Source organism: Crocodylus porosus, unplaced genomic scaffold (genome assembly GCF_001723895.1).
Source record: "Crocodylus porosus isolate Cpor-Errol unplaced genomic scaffold, CroPor_comp1, whole genome shotgun sequence".
NCBI lineage: Eukaryota > Metazoa > Chordata > Crocodylia > Crocodylidae > Crocodylus > Crocodylus porosus.
This window is the reverse complement of record NW_017728947.1, coordinates 46,725,153-46,741,465: the sequence shown is the minus strand read 5'-3', so window position 1 is coordinate 46,741,465 and position 16,313 is coordinate 46,725,153. Positions and strand designations below refer to the sequence as shown.

General features: G+C 42.1%; 1 protein-coding gene across 9 annotated transcripts in view; it reads right to left on the bottom strand.

Annotated features, from left to right (window-relative positions):
- Nucleotides 1-16,313, bottom strand: part of RAD51B (RAD51 paralog B) — a 648,225-nt gene that overhangs the window by 597,390 nt on the left and 34,522 nt on the right. The window lies entirely within an intron of this gene.

The following is a 16,313-nucleotide window of genomic DNA, read 5'->3' as shown; positions in this document are numbered from 1 at the left end:
AAGTACACAAATATATAAATTTTCCATATACAGAATCTAATTACTGGAATGTCATCGTATATTGTATTTGAGTAAATATGGTAATACAAAATTTGATCTGGAAGGGATAGGCAAAGTTTGCACAAGATAGAAAGAGATGGAAGGCTTCAGTTAAAATGGTTATAGGCTCTCAAGGCTTGGGAGACCAGAGAGAGACTTTAGCAGAGAGAGAATTTAATTTAATCCACATGCATAAGATCACAGGCAAGTAGGGGTGGAAGGAACCTCACAGGTTCATCTAACCCAGCCTCCTGCTCAAGGCAGGATCATCCCTCCTTAAACCAAGCCAGCCAAAGGTCTGTACAGCCTGCTCTTAAAATATTTCAAGGATGGAGATTCCAGAAATTCTCTGGGCCACCTGTTCCAATGCTTGACCACCCTCAGAGTCAGAAATGTCCTCCTAATTTCCAACCTAAATTTCCCTTGTTGCAGCTTTCCTACCAATAGGTGAATGAAGTGAGTACATGAGCCTCCCCAGGTGTTATCTCTGTGAGCAACTTCAGACAATCCATCAGTGTGGGTGAGGAAGGTATGCATCTCTGATGTCCTGCCAGGTTTGCTTGTTGCAGACCTTAGGAGATGTTTCCCAAAACTGAGCACATTACAGCAGACCTTAGGACAGTGTTCTGCAACCTTTTTAAGTAGGAGATCACCACTGGCATTTAAAAGCAACCCAAAATCTACTGTGCACTGCTACCCCCCCACCTTCCACCCAGCAGGTAAGTCTGTGGGGAGGAGAGGTGGGGGGTAGATCAAGGTAAAGGAAGAAAAAAATTATTTGGGGGCGCACCTCTGCAGCAGGTAAATCCCACCTAGCTGGGGCACCGCTCAACTTACCCCTGCTCCTGCCTCTACAGCATTGTCCCTCAATCTAGGCCCCACTTCTTCCCTCCCCCACGGACGGACCTGCTGGGCTGGGGCACATTTGCATGCATGCGGGCACTCAGTCCCCCAACCCAGCCTTGGATTGACTCCAAGAGGTTCCAAGATGTACCACAAGAGGCTCCAAGATCTACCAGTGGATCAAGATCCACTAGTTGGTGACCACTGCCTTAGGAGGTCTGTGAAGCTGAGGTATTTAGGAAGGAAAAGAAGCTGATTGTCCGCCTTTCTTTGGAGATTCTGAGGTCTATTGGAATGGGAATACCCAGGAGATCTTAGACCAGTAGGGACCAACCTTTCTGGCAGGCATAATACAAGTTATGCCTACTGCAACCTCCCTGAGTGCCATTCTGGTCCCCTTCCTCTGCCCAATCTGCCACTATGCTTTCTACCCCCTACTCTGTAGACACTCCCAAACTCCAGCTGTGCTTTCTGTTTCCTGCCTTGTGCTCCCTGCCTGATCACTTGCTCTGCTGTGCTGCATGCCCTGTCCCTGATCTGCTGAGTGCCACACACACAGGCTGCCTGTGCTCTTGTGCTGCAGGTTGGTCACTCCTAACTTAAATGAAACATGTTTTCCTTGCAAGCTAGAAAGCCCTGAGCCAACCATGGCCTCTGTACCAAAGAGTTTACAATCTAAAGGTGGCATATTAAGTGAAGGATCATGTGCCCCGTCTGAGAAATATAACTTCAGCTCAACATTTCTTAGGTCTCCAACATTTGTAAATGTATTTGTTTTAGAGCTAAATGTTCTTCAGAAATAACATGCATTCAACTCAGTGATGCATAACTGCAGCCTTAACCAAATTTATGTACAGCACAGCAGGCAGAGTCTGAGCAGTAGGCACTTACATTTTGTTGAGTCCTTTTTGGATTTTCTTTGCATATTAAGAGTCTTATTTTAATGAAAAAAATAAGGCTTGGTTCACATATTAAGTGCAATTTAACTAACCAATACAGAATGGAAACAAAAATGCTGCAGTCTGCCAAGAAGCTAGTTGAGACCTCAGATACCAATAAAGCATGAAACATGGAAGCTTTGCCTACATACCCTCAGGCAAAAGATTAAAATGTGATATGAATAAAATGAAACAGTTAAAATAATAGCACATGAATTAAATGAAATGAACAAGTAATTAATGTGTCTGATGGGCAATGTAGATCATTTGAATGGATATATTCAAAGATATCAGAAGAACATTCGGCAAAATGTCAGAAGAATTTTGTCTAAAGTGAAAACTTAGATTCTTTCCTGCTACCAACATTTCAAAGACAGTTTGGGCATTCCTTACATTCTAATTAAGACACATGGCAAACTCTTGCTAGGCTCCCTTCAATGAAAGCTCCAAATCTGTCCAAGTTTTCTCTCCCCCAAGTATTACCACAGTATGCTAGATTCTCACATAGGAAAATGGTATACATATAACCTAGAGGCAATACAACCAATATTTTAGAAGAGAATTAAAATCAAATGGCTGCATGAGGAGGAGTGCACACGTATAATGTGACTAGCGTTTATTATACATTATTTTGCTAGATGTATTAAAATATTTAATGTTATGGCTGCCTAAGCAAGCAAGATTTTTACTGCGATTTTTGACTGAAAGAGGGAAACTATCATATTAAAGCAGGCATGTCAAACTCACCTTGTGCCCAGGGCTGGATCCAAATGGCAGAGCTTCTTGCAAGCCGGATCCAGCCCAGGGCATAGGGTAGCAGCAGCAAAGAATGGGGCAAGTGGTGGCAGGCTGAGCGAGGCTGCATTACACAGCCCTTGCTCGCCCCCTGTCACATGGGTCACGTGGTCCTAGATTCTGTGGCAGGCCATGCCCACTGCTAGCCACCCCCCCAAATTCCATGGCCCACTGATAGCCCTGCAGGCCAGATGGAGCAGCTCCACAAGCTGTATTCAACCCACAGGCTGTATATTTGACATCCCTGCATTAAAGCAAACAGTGACACAGATAATGCCAGTGAGCCAAATCAAACATTCCAGTAGAGAAAAAGTTGATGCAATTACTCAGGAAACTCCGTCAGTTTCAATTCTGAGCTCCCAACTCATCACCCCATCACAAGTCTGAGTCTGGAAGGCCATAGATAGAGCAGAACTAACAGCTTTTCAAATGTAGATGATGTTCAAGAGCACACAAGAAACTCAGACCATGAGGACATTTGTGCTGCTATCAGGTCTACCCATCCTAGTGTCAGTATGGCTCCCTCAAGCACTCTACTTTTGCCTCAACAGTCTATCAGTTCCACCCAACACCTCTGATGTGGGCGTATGAAAGAGGACACAATCTCTGAGGAAGAAAATGTTGTCAGGTTAGCACTGCCTTCTGGATAAGGCTTCCCTATGGGGCTGCCAGAAGATTGTACTGAACAACTGTCTCCTAGTGACTCCAAATCCCTACAAGATCTGAGTTCTCACAAAAGAGGAAAAATTAAACACTGGTAAAAGAAAATAGGAACTAATTTCCAAGTGAGCATCCATCACTGGGAAGACAGAGTCCTATCTGCAAATCTGCTTATCCCTACATCCACAGCAGTGACATATTCTGCCTCAGTTATGTTTCTACTAATATCCTCATACCTTACACCATGATGTATAAGTTCTGATACCTGGCCTCACAGCTGTTGAAAGGAAAATCCTGCTCAACCCCTCAGACCATGGCAGGGTGGAAGAGCGGGATGCTGCAAGCAGGTAAATGCTACTAAACACCGGTGACTAACAAACACTACTGAACATAACATTTGTTATTATTTAATATTTTTACTACCCTACCATCAAGAAGCACTAATCATATACTAGATACTAGGGATCATACACACAGAACAAACAGACTTTACCTATCACCGGCAGCCCATGGGTCATATGTGGCCAACAAGGGGTTGAAATGTGTTCCTTGGGCTCCTGGTCTAGGCACTGTTCCCTCCTTTGCTCTGTTGCTGGAGCCAGGGTCCACAGACTTCCCATCCCTCCTCCAGCTTCCACTCCCTGCTCCCACCCATGGGTATGATGCAGAACAGTCCAACTTGTGGGACTCAGAGAGCCCTTGACCAAAGGGCTCAGGAGGACCCTGTGCAGCATATGCACACTGCGGTGCAGTGTAGTTGCTAGCCACATGGCAAAGAGGGGTCACATGTGTGGGATAGCATTACATGTTGCATCTACACATGCAAGGGCCCTGCATGGTGCAGGACATCCACACAGGAGTATGGGGTGTTCTCAGGGCTCACATGGTGTAATGGGAGAGGGAAGATCTCACATGGCACATCTAGAGCATGCACAGTGCATGGGGAAAGGGGGTTTGTGTGGCACATTGGGGCCATGCCATGCAGTGAGGAGGGCTTGCATGGTGTAGCATGCACCCCATGTCATATGTGGCTGCGGGGCCTGCAGCCCCCAGTCCTTAGAAGATAGACTGTTCTGATTAAAGCATAAAGCAAAAGACAGTGGATGGATACAGGCATACAAAAGAGAACAAGAAACAAATCAGATAATAAACATTTGTTTGCCTGCAAAAGCTAGCCAGCAGAAACAAAACTTGCAGACACATCAGTGGATTTCTAATCCTAATTTGGACAGTTTACCATAGGAACAGGAAAAGGCTCATTCTTCATACATAAAGCACACCCGATACATTCCAAGCTCCTGCTCCAAAGCATCAAGGCAACTGAACCTCTCAGCAGAATTCCTGCAAGAACTTTTTTTTTTTAACCACTTTGACAGAACAACATGTTTTCTTCAAATCTTGTCCTCAGAAATTGCCAAATTATTTTTACAGAAATTTTCCAAGCACTCAGCCTGAGGCAGCCATCCAGCATGGAAAATTTCAGTGTGAACAGGTAGAGTCTGGCAAACTTACAAGAAACAGGGTTTGACCATAGGAACTCTCAGGTCCTCTTAGTTATAAGCAGTGCTATTAGCTATTCTAATGAAGGAGGTTTCCAAGGCCCCCTGTGAAGTAATTAGACATCTAAGCTAAGACACTCATGGAATAATTGTCCAAGATTTCAGAGAGACACTGGCAGAACTGGAAACAGAATCCTGGTTTTCCTACATTCCAATCCTGTACCTTAGCCATAGGGCCAACTACTCCCTCCTCTCTATGATTTCTGGGCCTGTATCTGTGCAGAATGTTCTTTTTCAACAAGGTCATTTGCACTGTAAAATGGAAAAAAACAATGGGGGTTGTGGATTTTAAAAGCAAAGAGATAATAACTTCAGCTTTAAACCACTATCTTTTCTATACTTCATCACACGTGATAACAGGAAGGACTATTCTAGCATTTTTAATTTCTTTTTAGTAACAGTATTACATTTTATGGGCACAGATATTCCAAAAAGAACACAGTGTCGATCCATAAACTGCATAAACATACATTCCCCAGGGTCTTATTATAAAGCATGCAGATGACAGCAGTACTGAAACTAATTACCATTACGTTTTAAACAGTCATTTTTCTACCAGAAGTTGTTCCTTCTGAGAATAACAGTTAACAACAATGTCAGAGACCAAAAGCATCTCATTTTCCCACTGTTATAACACATCTAGCAGTTAACCAGGCTACCTTCCCTTTATTAAAAATGTTTTGCACATTGATGGAGTACAAGGACACAGTTCAAACTACAAGCTGCTAACAACAACAAAAACCTAATCTAGGAAAAAAACAAGAACACTACCCTATAGTTTCCCCTCAAGCTCTTAGCTTTTATTACTGTATAGCAGGGGTGGGCAAAATATGGCCCTCAGGCCACATCTGGCCCACCAATCATTCTATTTGGCCCACAGGGCACCTAAAATATTTAGAAAATTAATATTTATCTGCTCCTGGCTGTCTGTCAGAGATGACAGGAGCCAGGGGCAGCAGGACCGAGCAGGCCAGCTCCACCCCACCCCCAGCCATCTACCTGCTTTCCTGTATGCTTACTGCTCCAGCACCACATGGTTCCCAGTTACGTCCCTGGACCGCAGGAGCACAGGGCCTACACCAGTACCCCAGGGCCAGGAACAGGAGGAATGTCTGTGTCTCTGTGGTGAATCCCACATGCACATCCCACCATACACATGCACCTACACCCCCCTTACACTGCCAGACCCCCACACCCCCTCACACACCCCAATCACCCTCTGCCCCCCCACACAACCTCCCACAAACCTCATACCCACCCACACCCCACATATCCACATAGAAAACAAATATGCTTCCTCACCCCGTGCCTATCCACTAGGGCTATGTGAAGCTTTGGTCCCCAATTTGATTCAGTGGAGATCTGGCCCGATTCGGTGGCCGACTCTCCAAATCCAAATCAAATCAGGTGACCTTTTAATCTCTCTGAATCGATTAGGAAAAATTCAGACATAGACACAGCTTTTAAAGTTTTTTTATATATACCTCAAGGTACCAGGCAGCTCATGAATGCTGAGATGCTGGGGTGGATAGCGTGTCTCTCAGGAGCTGGGGGGGGAGCTCCCCAGCTCACTTGGCAGCAGACCCAGAAGTGGACCAGAAGCACTTCCAGTCTACTTCCAGGTTCGCTGCTGAGCACTGGGGCCCCACCACGCTCCTGTGGGATGCTCCATCCACCCCAGCATCGCAGGATTCACGAGCTGCACCTGGTACCTCAAGGTATGTAGAAAAAACATTAAAAGCTGTGTCTATGACCAAATTGCTGATTCTCCAAATCAGCATCAAATCTGCAGATTTGGATTCAGCCAAATCCAAATTGGGGACAGTGATCTGAATCAACGAACTAAATCACTGTGACCGATTTGGTCCAAATCTGAATCCGAAACCAATACAGGCCATTTTGCACACCCTTTCTATCCACCCCCACAGACATACCCACACCCCCATAGCCCCCCACAAACCAATACCCATCCCCTATACCCCCATCCCTGCACAATATACAAGAGTAAGACCTCATTTTAAGCTATTGTGTAATCACCTCTACGTACACTATGCAAACGCATGTAAATCAGGACAAAAATATTCTTTGAAATCAAATTAATGAATGCTGCAGATGTTTGCTTTTTAGAATACAATTTGGTATTCTTCTGGTTCTGAGATGGCGAAACCCCTTGCCAAAAGGAATACTTTTGGGGGCAAAGGGAGGGACTTCTGGTGGCAAAGGTAAGGGTTTGGGGGGCAGGACTTCCAGTCACAAGATGGCAATCAGGGGGTGTGCCACCATAGAGCAATTCAAAGCTGTTGCCAAGAATAGAATTTTTTTTCGAGGAGGGAAACCTGTATAGAAGTAAGATGTTTTCATTTCAATTATATTTTTACAAGTTGCTGCAATAAACGCTAAAAAAAGTTGAACACTGGCTACCTATATACATGAACAATATTTAATCAGAAACAAATGTACAGGCTCAGGTACATGAATGAAGCCACTTCTAGAAAGCATATAAGACAGACAAAAAGTTCATGAAGCTGAGCATAAAATGGTTTACATACTTTCAGCAAATAATTGTTACTCTAACTGATGAAGTTTACTGAAGGGGCTTAGATAAAAGGCTGGTCTACATCAAAAGGAAAATGTGTTTAAAAGAACACATTTAGAAAAAGTTCTAATCCAGCTCCTGTTGAACTGTTTTCCAACAGTTTGGTTCACTGGTTAAGTGAGGACATGGCCAAATCGTGTTCCAAGCTTTGGTAAAGCGAGTGAAGGGGCTTTATCAGAAAAATGGTAGGATTTTTTTTTTTTAAATCAGATTGAAGGTTATTTTAAAACCGCTCAACAAATTTAGAAAACAAATTTACATTATTTTTCCACTGATCCATGTACGGTTGGTGTTACTTTTGCATTAGTCACATTTGGGTGTGATGTTTCTTAATTGTTTAATTTTGTACAGTACCAGCCTTTACACACAGAATGAAAACAGTGTTTTCATAAATGTCTATTTATTTTGAATTTCATCCATCTACTGGAGAATCTTTGGGCCTTTGAAACTGATTTAGCCTTAGGATACAAACCACAAGACAGCAAAGCATCCTATTTGACAGTAGGAAAAAAGGGGTAAAACTTAATTGACTTTTCCACGGCTTCAATGAAAGCAATCAGGAGAGATGGAAATAAAAGGTAATGTTCTAACTCTTCTACCTTAATCGCATCCTTCTCTTCCATACAACATATATAAAAGTAGAAATAAAAATGTACATACAGAACATGAGTAACTGAAAAAAAATACTTTTAGTTCACATAAAACAAAACAGTAAGCACATTCTTCAGAATCTAGACTTTCATTTATAAACATAAAATTTCAGCCCCTTGTGATTCCAAAGATAAACTTCCAAATGTGATTATTGTAAATTAACAGCATCTGCGCATTTTCTTGTGTGCATAGAAAAAACAACTCCATTTCTTCTATTACTGTGTCTCAGCTTTTTCATGAAGCAAAAGAGTAAAGTTAAGAAAAATCACATCCACAGATGATATTCAGAAACTTCTAATGAAAGGATCACAAATCATGCAGATTTCATATTGCCGCTCCTTAAGAAGCTACAGGCAGCAGCAATGAAAGAGCTGTTTATCAGAAAGGACTAAAAACAACAGAGGTTGGACTAGGGATACAGTGAGGGAACACCATCTTACAGCAACCAGATGGATGGGCAATAGAAAAATTAGGAGCTTTATGCATATTCATATGCAAAAATCAGTGTAATATATTTTTCCTCTGGCTTCTTCTCTAATTCTTTCCATTTCAGGTTTTATTTAGGCCTTCCTCACACTGCTATGATTTGTTCAGAGGTAGAGCTAGAAGAGTGAGGCTGGAGAGTTCAGGACAAAACTGCAGACACAGAAAAATGAAAGCACAGGATCACACAGAGTACCAACGTTACTGACAAGCAGAAAGGCTGAAGTAGAAGGAAAGAGAAGACAGAGTTCAGTTTGAAGATGATTCTCTTGCCCAACAGAAATGCTTGCGTCTTGAAGACAGTCATCAGTAAGAATTTTTTGGTTGCACAAGGAGAGTCACTGCAGACATCACATGATGTATACAGCTTAGTTAGTTATCAACACTAAGTGTTTACAAAACTGGAAAGTCAATAGAAAATTTCCCACTGATGTTTCTTTTCTAAAATTATAACAACAGCATACTGCATTTAAACCTTCCAGGCTTCATAAACCAAGCACAAAACTTTGCACTAATACATAACAACCGAAATTGAAGCTGATGAGATTACTCTCATGATGTAAGCAAAATGAAAATGTAAAACCAGCAATGTCAATATTAGCACAAACTGCATTTTAACACTTACAATTGAGCAAGCCAAGGTGTCAACATCAAAAGAAATGAAATTTATTTGCGAAAAAATGAGTTTATAAACCAATGTTTCTTTAACTCTCAAAATCAAATAGTAGATAAAAGTGTTAGAACACAATCTCAACATACCTCACTTCCATTTCCCATGGAAGCATGGCTGATACAAGAAAATCACAAGTGTGTAACTTTGTGGCGGTAGGACAAGAGGGAACAATTAGAAATCACAAAAAGCTAGTTTCTTCTAGCAATGTTGATTGTTGTCCTTAATAAGCACAATGGGTTTTCTTCACAAATGCACATGAACCTTTGGGACAGCCTAGGATAAAGTGTGCTGTAAATTCACTGAAATCAGTGGAAATGCACCAGGGTGAATTTCACCTTAACCTCACTCAGTCATTTTTATGAATGATTTCTGCAGTTTGATTTAGTATCACCATTTAAAAAATGGTACAGAGGATGGTTAGAAGGCAGAATAGATATGCACCTATATAGAGTGACTAAATAAAATTACAAACACATGGATGGCCAATACCATCTGATGAAGGGAGGTTCAGCCCACGAAAGCTTGTGCAGGGCACGGGTTAACACAGATGTTGCTTGTTCCACTGCTAACACATGTGATTTTGGTAAGGTGATCCTAAATTCCTGGCCCCTTTTGGATCCCCAGGGGCTGAATTTGGCCCATGGGTCATACATCTGACATCCCTGGTTTAGATCTATCAACTGGAAAAGAGGCATCAGTTGTCTCTAAAAGTGAGAGAAAAAAACCCCACATTATTTTGCTCCCTTTTACTTGACACTACCAATTGATTAATACATCATTTAACAGATGCACTTTCTTATGAACTATTATAAGATTGTTACAAATAAAATTTCTCCAAACTGTATTACTCCACCCTCTTCCTGGGGAAACTACTCAGAAAGTATGTAATTCAAAGATGAACATTTCCTCTTAGGTGATTCAGTAACCTCTCAAAACCCTGGCACAACATATTGGCATGGCATGTAAGAGATGTACACATACAGAGTTCACCAAAGTATAAATCCAGAGTGTGTTTTAGCTTCTACTTCTCTCAAGCAAGTTGAAAAAAAGTTGTGGCTTACTGGCAAAGAAATTGAAGCACTGTGGTCTTTGTTGTTTAAACACTTTGGTATGCAAAAGATAAAAAACACTTCTAAGCCAGTGAACAATAAACCAATATACTAATTTATTGAAGAGTTTATTACTGGTGTATTCATTTGGATCCAAATGTCCACAAATGCAGTGTGCTGTTAATTAAACTTTTTCTTATTTATGATGTAATATCACCTTACTTCTTCAGTGTATGCCACACATATATCAGGACAAAAATCTTTTTAATATTTTACACAAAAAAATGTAAAAGAAATAACTCTTCTTCTTTTTAATGACTCATTCAATGCACAGGATGGAGAATGCTCACTTAATGAGCAATTGTTTAGTATTTTGTTTTGCCCTCATTGTTCAGTATGTTAACCATGGATTTATTCACTGTATGCTCTTGAACTCCTGCTCTGAAGTGATGTAACTGAAGAGGGGCAACGAGGGCAGACTCACTGAGCTCCCTGTGCTATGCTGTGCTGCACTGCCCCTGGGGCGGGCATGGAATATGGAAGCTGGAGGAGGGACCGGGAGCCTGGAGACTCCAGCTTCAGAAGCAGTGGAAGCATTAGGGGGAGTGGCAATCAGGCAACAGGCTGGGTAGGTGGGGGAGAAGGGGGCACAACTTAACCCCTCACAAGCCACATGCTACACATGGGCCATCAGTCACAAAGTCCTAATGTAGACCATTAAGAGGTAGGAAACTGTAGATCCACTGTGGCCCCCTGATTGAGAATCACTGCTCTAGATGCTCAGAAATACATTTCTTGATACATGATCCATAAATCTTTCTGCATCTTGAGGACTGACTGGTATATAATTCCCCAGATTTTCCTTTAAAAACAAACAAACAAAAACAAAACCACTAACTCTGCTTTTTTCCAGTTTTATGGGGCCTCACTTGACCTCCATGAGTTCTCCAAGGTAAAAGCCAATGGCTATGCAATTATCTCAGAAAAATCCTTGAGGACTCCAGTATAAATCTCCTCTGGCCTCCTAACTTGAAAAAAAAGTTTCCCTAAGTAATCTCTAATCTGTTCTTTCCCTGTTCTAGGCCGATTACCTCCTCCCCTTCTCTTGCTACGAACTGTGCTCATGATCTGATTGCTGCCCTTATTCATGAAGACTGAAATTAAAATGGCATTAAATACTTCAGCCTTCCTTCCATCATTCTTTCCTAAATTGCCGTCCCAATTCAGCAAGCATTTTGCAAGTTCCTTTCTTATTGCCTTATGTCCCTTGCTATCTGTATCTTCATTTATGTTTGGCCTTCCTTATTTTCTCCCTGCATGCCCTTGCTATACCTCTTATGCTCAATCCTAGTAATATGGCCCAGTTTACAATTTTTGTAAGGTTCCTTTCTAAGTTTCTATTCATTGAAGAGCTCACTGTTTAGCTAGACCAGTCTGTTGCTGAATCTCCTATGCTTTGTTCCTCGACATCTAGAGTGCCTGCCCTTGTGTTCTTAAGTATTAGGGCTGTGCAAAGCTTTGGGTGCTGATTGAATTTGGACGACATTCAGCCTGATTCAGCGGCCAAATTTCTGAATCAAAATTCAACTGGGAGACCAATAAAAAGGTCCGAATCAATTCAGAAAAGATTTGGAGAAAGATTTGGAGATTCGGCGATTCGGGCAGTCCCCACTCGCTGCTGCAGGGAGATGGACTCAGGTTCTATGCTAGTAAGTAGGAGGCGGAGGGGGGCAGGGACCATGGAGGGATCCCCACCAGGCCCCATCTCCTGCCCCTCCAGCCCTCCCTGAGCACTCCCCACCCACTCTTCCAGCCCCATCTGCGGCTGCCCCACCTGGCCCCAGCGTTCCAGCTCTTAAAAAAGAAAAGAAAAGCTCTGCACTCATCGGCTGCTGTAGCGGCCACTGGGGCTTCTAGGGGCTTGCAGCAGAGCACCCCACGCAGTGTGGGGCAGTGGGGGTTGCCCCCCCCACACACACCTGGCAGCAACCAGTGGGTGTGGGGCTTTTTTTTCTTTTTAAAGAGCCGGGGTGCTGGGGCCAGGTGGGGAGAGTGTTTGGGGGATGAGGCCTGTTTGATTTAGAGATTTGGCCAAATCAATTTGGCAATTCGAATCATTGTCCCGAATCAAAACACTGTCCCCCAAATCAGCCGAAACCGAATCCAAAGCAAATACTAGTCGCTTTGCACAGGCCTGTTAAGTATGTATCCTTTTCAGGAAGGTCTTAAAAACAAGGTCTTTCCAAAACATTATTTTACAGGATTCACTACATTCTGTTGTGCAAAATTAAATTTAAACAAATTTTAAAATATCCATGGAAGTCCTTGCACATACCACACACATACGGAAAATAAAATGACAGTTGCACTCCTCTATATAAATATATGGAAACTAACCAATAACATGGTAGATTAACATAGGTCCAGATTTGTTCAAGGTTTTTATCAATAATCTAGAAATAGGGAAGCATAGTAAAATCTCAAAATTTGCAGATGATACTAAATTGATCCAGATAATCAAATCTGAAGCTGACAGAGAGGAGCTGCAGAAAGATCTCAGCAAACTTGGGGGGCAAAATAGTGGCAGATGAACGTCAAACATTGACAAATTCAAGGTAACGCGCATAAGGAAAAATAACCTCAATTATATGTACACAATGCTGGGTTATGAACTAGCTGTTATGACTTGGTGTCATTGGAAATAGTTCTCTAAAAACATCAACTCAATGTCCAGCAGCAACCAAAAAAGCCAATACATTTTTCGGCATCATTAAGAAAGGAAATGAAAACAGAACAAACAAATACCATCATGCCACTACACAAATCCATGGTGTAGCCACATCTTGAATACTCTGTACAGTTTTGGTCTCCACATCTCAAAAAGGCTGTAGCAGAATCAGAAAAGGTATGGAGAAGGGCAACGAGTCAAGGTCATCATACCAGGACAGACTAAAGACTAGGATTCTTCAGTTTGGAAAAGAGAGGGCTGAAGAGGTATATGATCAAGATATATAAATTCATGATGCGTGTAGACAAAGTTCTTCACCAGATCTCAGAATACTGAAACTAGGGGGCACCCACTAAAATTAGCAGAAGGTAGGTTTAAAACTAACAAGACAAAGTACATTTTTATGCAGCACACAGTTGTATAACTAATTACACAGGAGGTTGTAGAAGCAGATAGTATAACCAGGTTCAGAAAAGGGCCTAATCAAATTCATGGATGACCAATCCATTAAGAGTTTCAGATATATCTCAACAAATGATGATGGGTTCCAGGAAGGGTATGACGGGAGATAAACCATCTTAGATATTACCTGCTTGAATGCTCTCCTTCTAAAGCAGCCACTCCTGCCAGTGTTGAGGACAGACTACTGAGCTCCACAGTCTATTGATCTGACCCAGCATGCCATTTCTTACGTTCTTATAGTAACAGGAATAAAAACAATTACAATATAATTTTCTGCCTGGAAAGTTTAACTCCTTTGTAAAATTAAATGCATCAGTCATTGTAAACCATAACTTTACAAGCTGCCACATAATTAATAACTTTACAATCTAATACAAGTAAACATCATTGCAAACTAGCTACTGAGTCAGCAACACTAGTTTTGAATTATACTGTTGGTTGAAAAAAGCTTAGTAAACTTCCAATACTTTTTTATTAGTTCTAAGATTTAAAAATAATTACTGTGTACAGTTGAATATTACAATTTCAAACAAAAAAATTACCTTGTGAACCAAATTAAAAATGCCAAGTTTCAATCAGAAACAGAAATAAATTGGTCAGCATTCCAACCCTCTGTACCAAAGGATTTGTACTCTAATTCTTTCCATTATAAGTGGCCAGAAGATACCAGATAAAATACATACATACTTCAAAATGCTATGCAGTAGCTCCAGCAAACTTAAATACCATGTCATTGCTTACTTTTAAACAACTGAAGACAATTTACCTGGAATTAAAGAAATCTATGGATTTCTAGATTAACAGCACAAGCATACAACCTTTAACTTTTTTCATTTTCTCAATTTGATGAATATTAATATTCTGTCGACATGCTCATCATAAACAAGGCCATGGGCATGGTCTCAATGGCTCTCAGCCTGCTCAAATTTACAATTTTAATCAACTACAATCAATTTTTTAAAAATGAACATTTTCCAGCATAAATTTTACAATCTTTTACTTTGCCAAGGAACTGCATCATATTTTCCCTAAATATGAATAAAAAGTGTTATTAAATACACACTTCCTTGAAAACTTCAATTTTTTCCTGGCTCCTTTTTAGCTCTATAAATATAACTGGGTGCGGTAATTTAGGATACTACATTTGCTTACAGTTTTAAAGGCACAGATGTAGGATTTTTTAAAATGTTCACAAATCATCTATCAAAGGTCTTTCTGTTTTACATAGCAAAAGGGTTCCAATTCCTCAGAAGCTAAAAGGATCAGTTCTCCCCAACACATGTGTAACTCTGAAATGACAGTTCCACAAATCATTGAAGTTACAGAAGGAGGAGACCTAACTCCAATCCCTACTGTGGTTTGTTTCTTTACAGTTCATTGTAGAGCCTGTTATCTCTGTTTTGTATATTTCTATTGGCAGAACCTTGCTGACACCTCAGCTGCTGTTTCTGTTCTCAAGTTGATCTCACTATTAGGAAGTTTTTACTCGCATCTAAAAACTTTCCCTCCTTTTACTTAAAAAGATTACATCTTGTCATGCCACTTTGGTCAACTTCACATAGTCCTGGTACTGAAGGTTTTTATAAGTGGTATATTAAACCCTTTCCTCCCTCTCCTATTGATGATTCTATGTTGGGGCCTGGTGCAGTGTCACTCGCTGCCTGTCTCCAATTAATCAGCAAGTCCTTTAAGTCACAAAAAAAAGAAATGGACCTCTGGACCTTAACCTCACAATCATAGCACTATGATCTGGAAGAGCTCAAGCTCCATTCTAAACTCTACAAACTTAAAAAGGATGGTAAAACAATGGCTGAAAAAGCCCAGATCATCATCTGGTTAGGCTAACAAAAAAGCATCATTTTAAATAACCATGTCAGAAAGAAGCTATAAAGCAAAGTGAACCACGTTCATTCAAATGAAACATTGATATCAGCCTTACAAAACAAACTACAGTAAATGAACTGCTGAAAAGAAAATAGCAGAAAATGTTGTAAAGCTGAAAATACATATTAAAGAAAAAACAGTAAAAAGTCACCTACTATACCAGGGGCAGGCAATTATTTCGGGCGGAGGGCCGCTTACCCAATTTGGCAGGCTGTCGAGGGCCGCATGGGTGCTCCTTTTTAAGGAGCCTTTTTAAGTTTGTAGAGTTTAGAATGGAGCTTGAGCTCTTCCAGATCATAGTGCTATGATTGTGAGGTTAAGGTCCAGAGGTCCATTTCTTTTTTTTGTGACTTAAAGGACTTGCTGACAGGTGCTCCACCCCTTGACAGGTGCCCTGCCCCCTGGTCACCATCTTGGGACCAATGTTCCAATGTCTTGGGACCAATGTCCCAGGGCTAGCACTGGGGGGCCCAAAGCAGGGCGCAGGCTGGCAGGGGTCCATGGAGCTGGACTGGGCTGCACCAGCAGGGAGACAGGGGGAGCTGGCCTGGGTCCAAACAGCCCCTGCCAGCTGGACCCCACACTCCTGTCATCCTGCTCTGGGCCCCACCGGCACTGGCCCCAGGACAACGGTGCAGGCCCCGTGCTCCCACTGGCTCCGCGCCCACTTACACCCAGTGCCCCCCAGTCCCGTGGTACAGGTGGAGAGCAGTGCACAGCCCTGACCCCCCTCCTGCCGGCAGGGAAGAAGCTGGTGCTGAGCATGGGGAAAAGCGGCCCCTCACCCACCCCATGGCTGGCGTTCCCTGTTGCAGGTGCTCCCAGCCCATGCGGAACTGTCTGGAGCAGGCACAGGCAGTCCCAGGTGGGCTGAGTGGCTGCAGCGCAGGGCACTGGCCACATGGCGAATGAGGGGCCACTCTTCCCCACGCTCAGCACCAGCTTGTAACCCG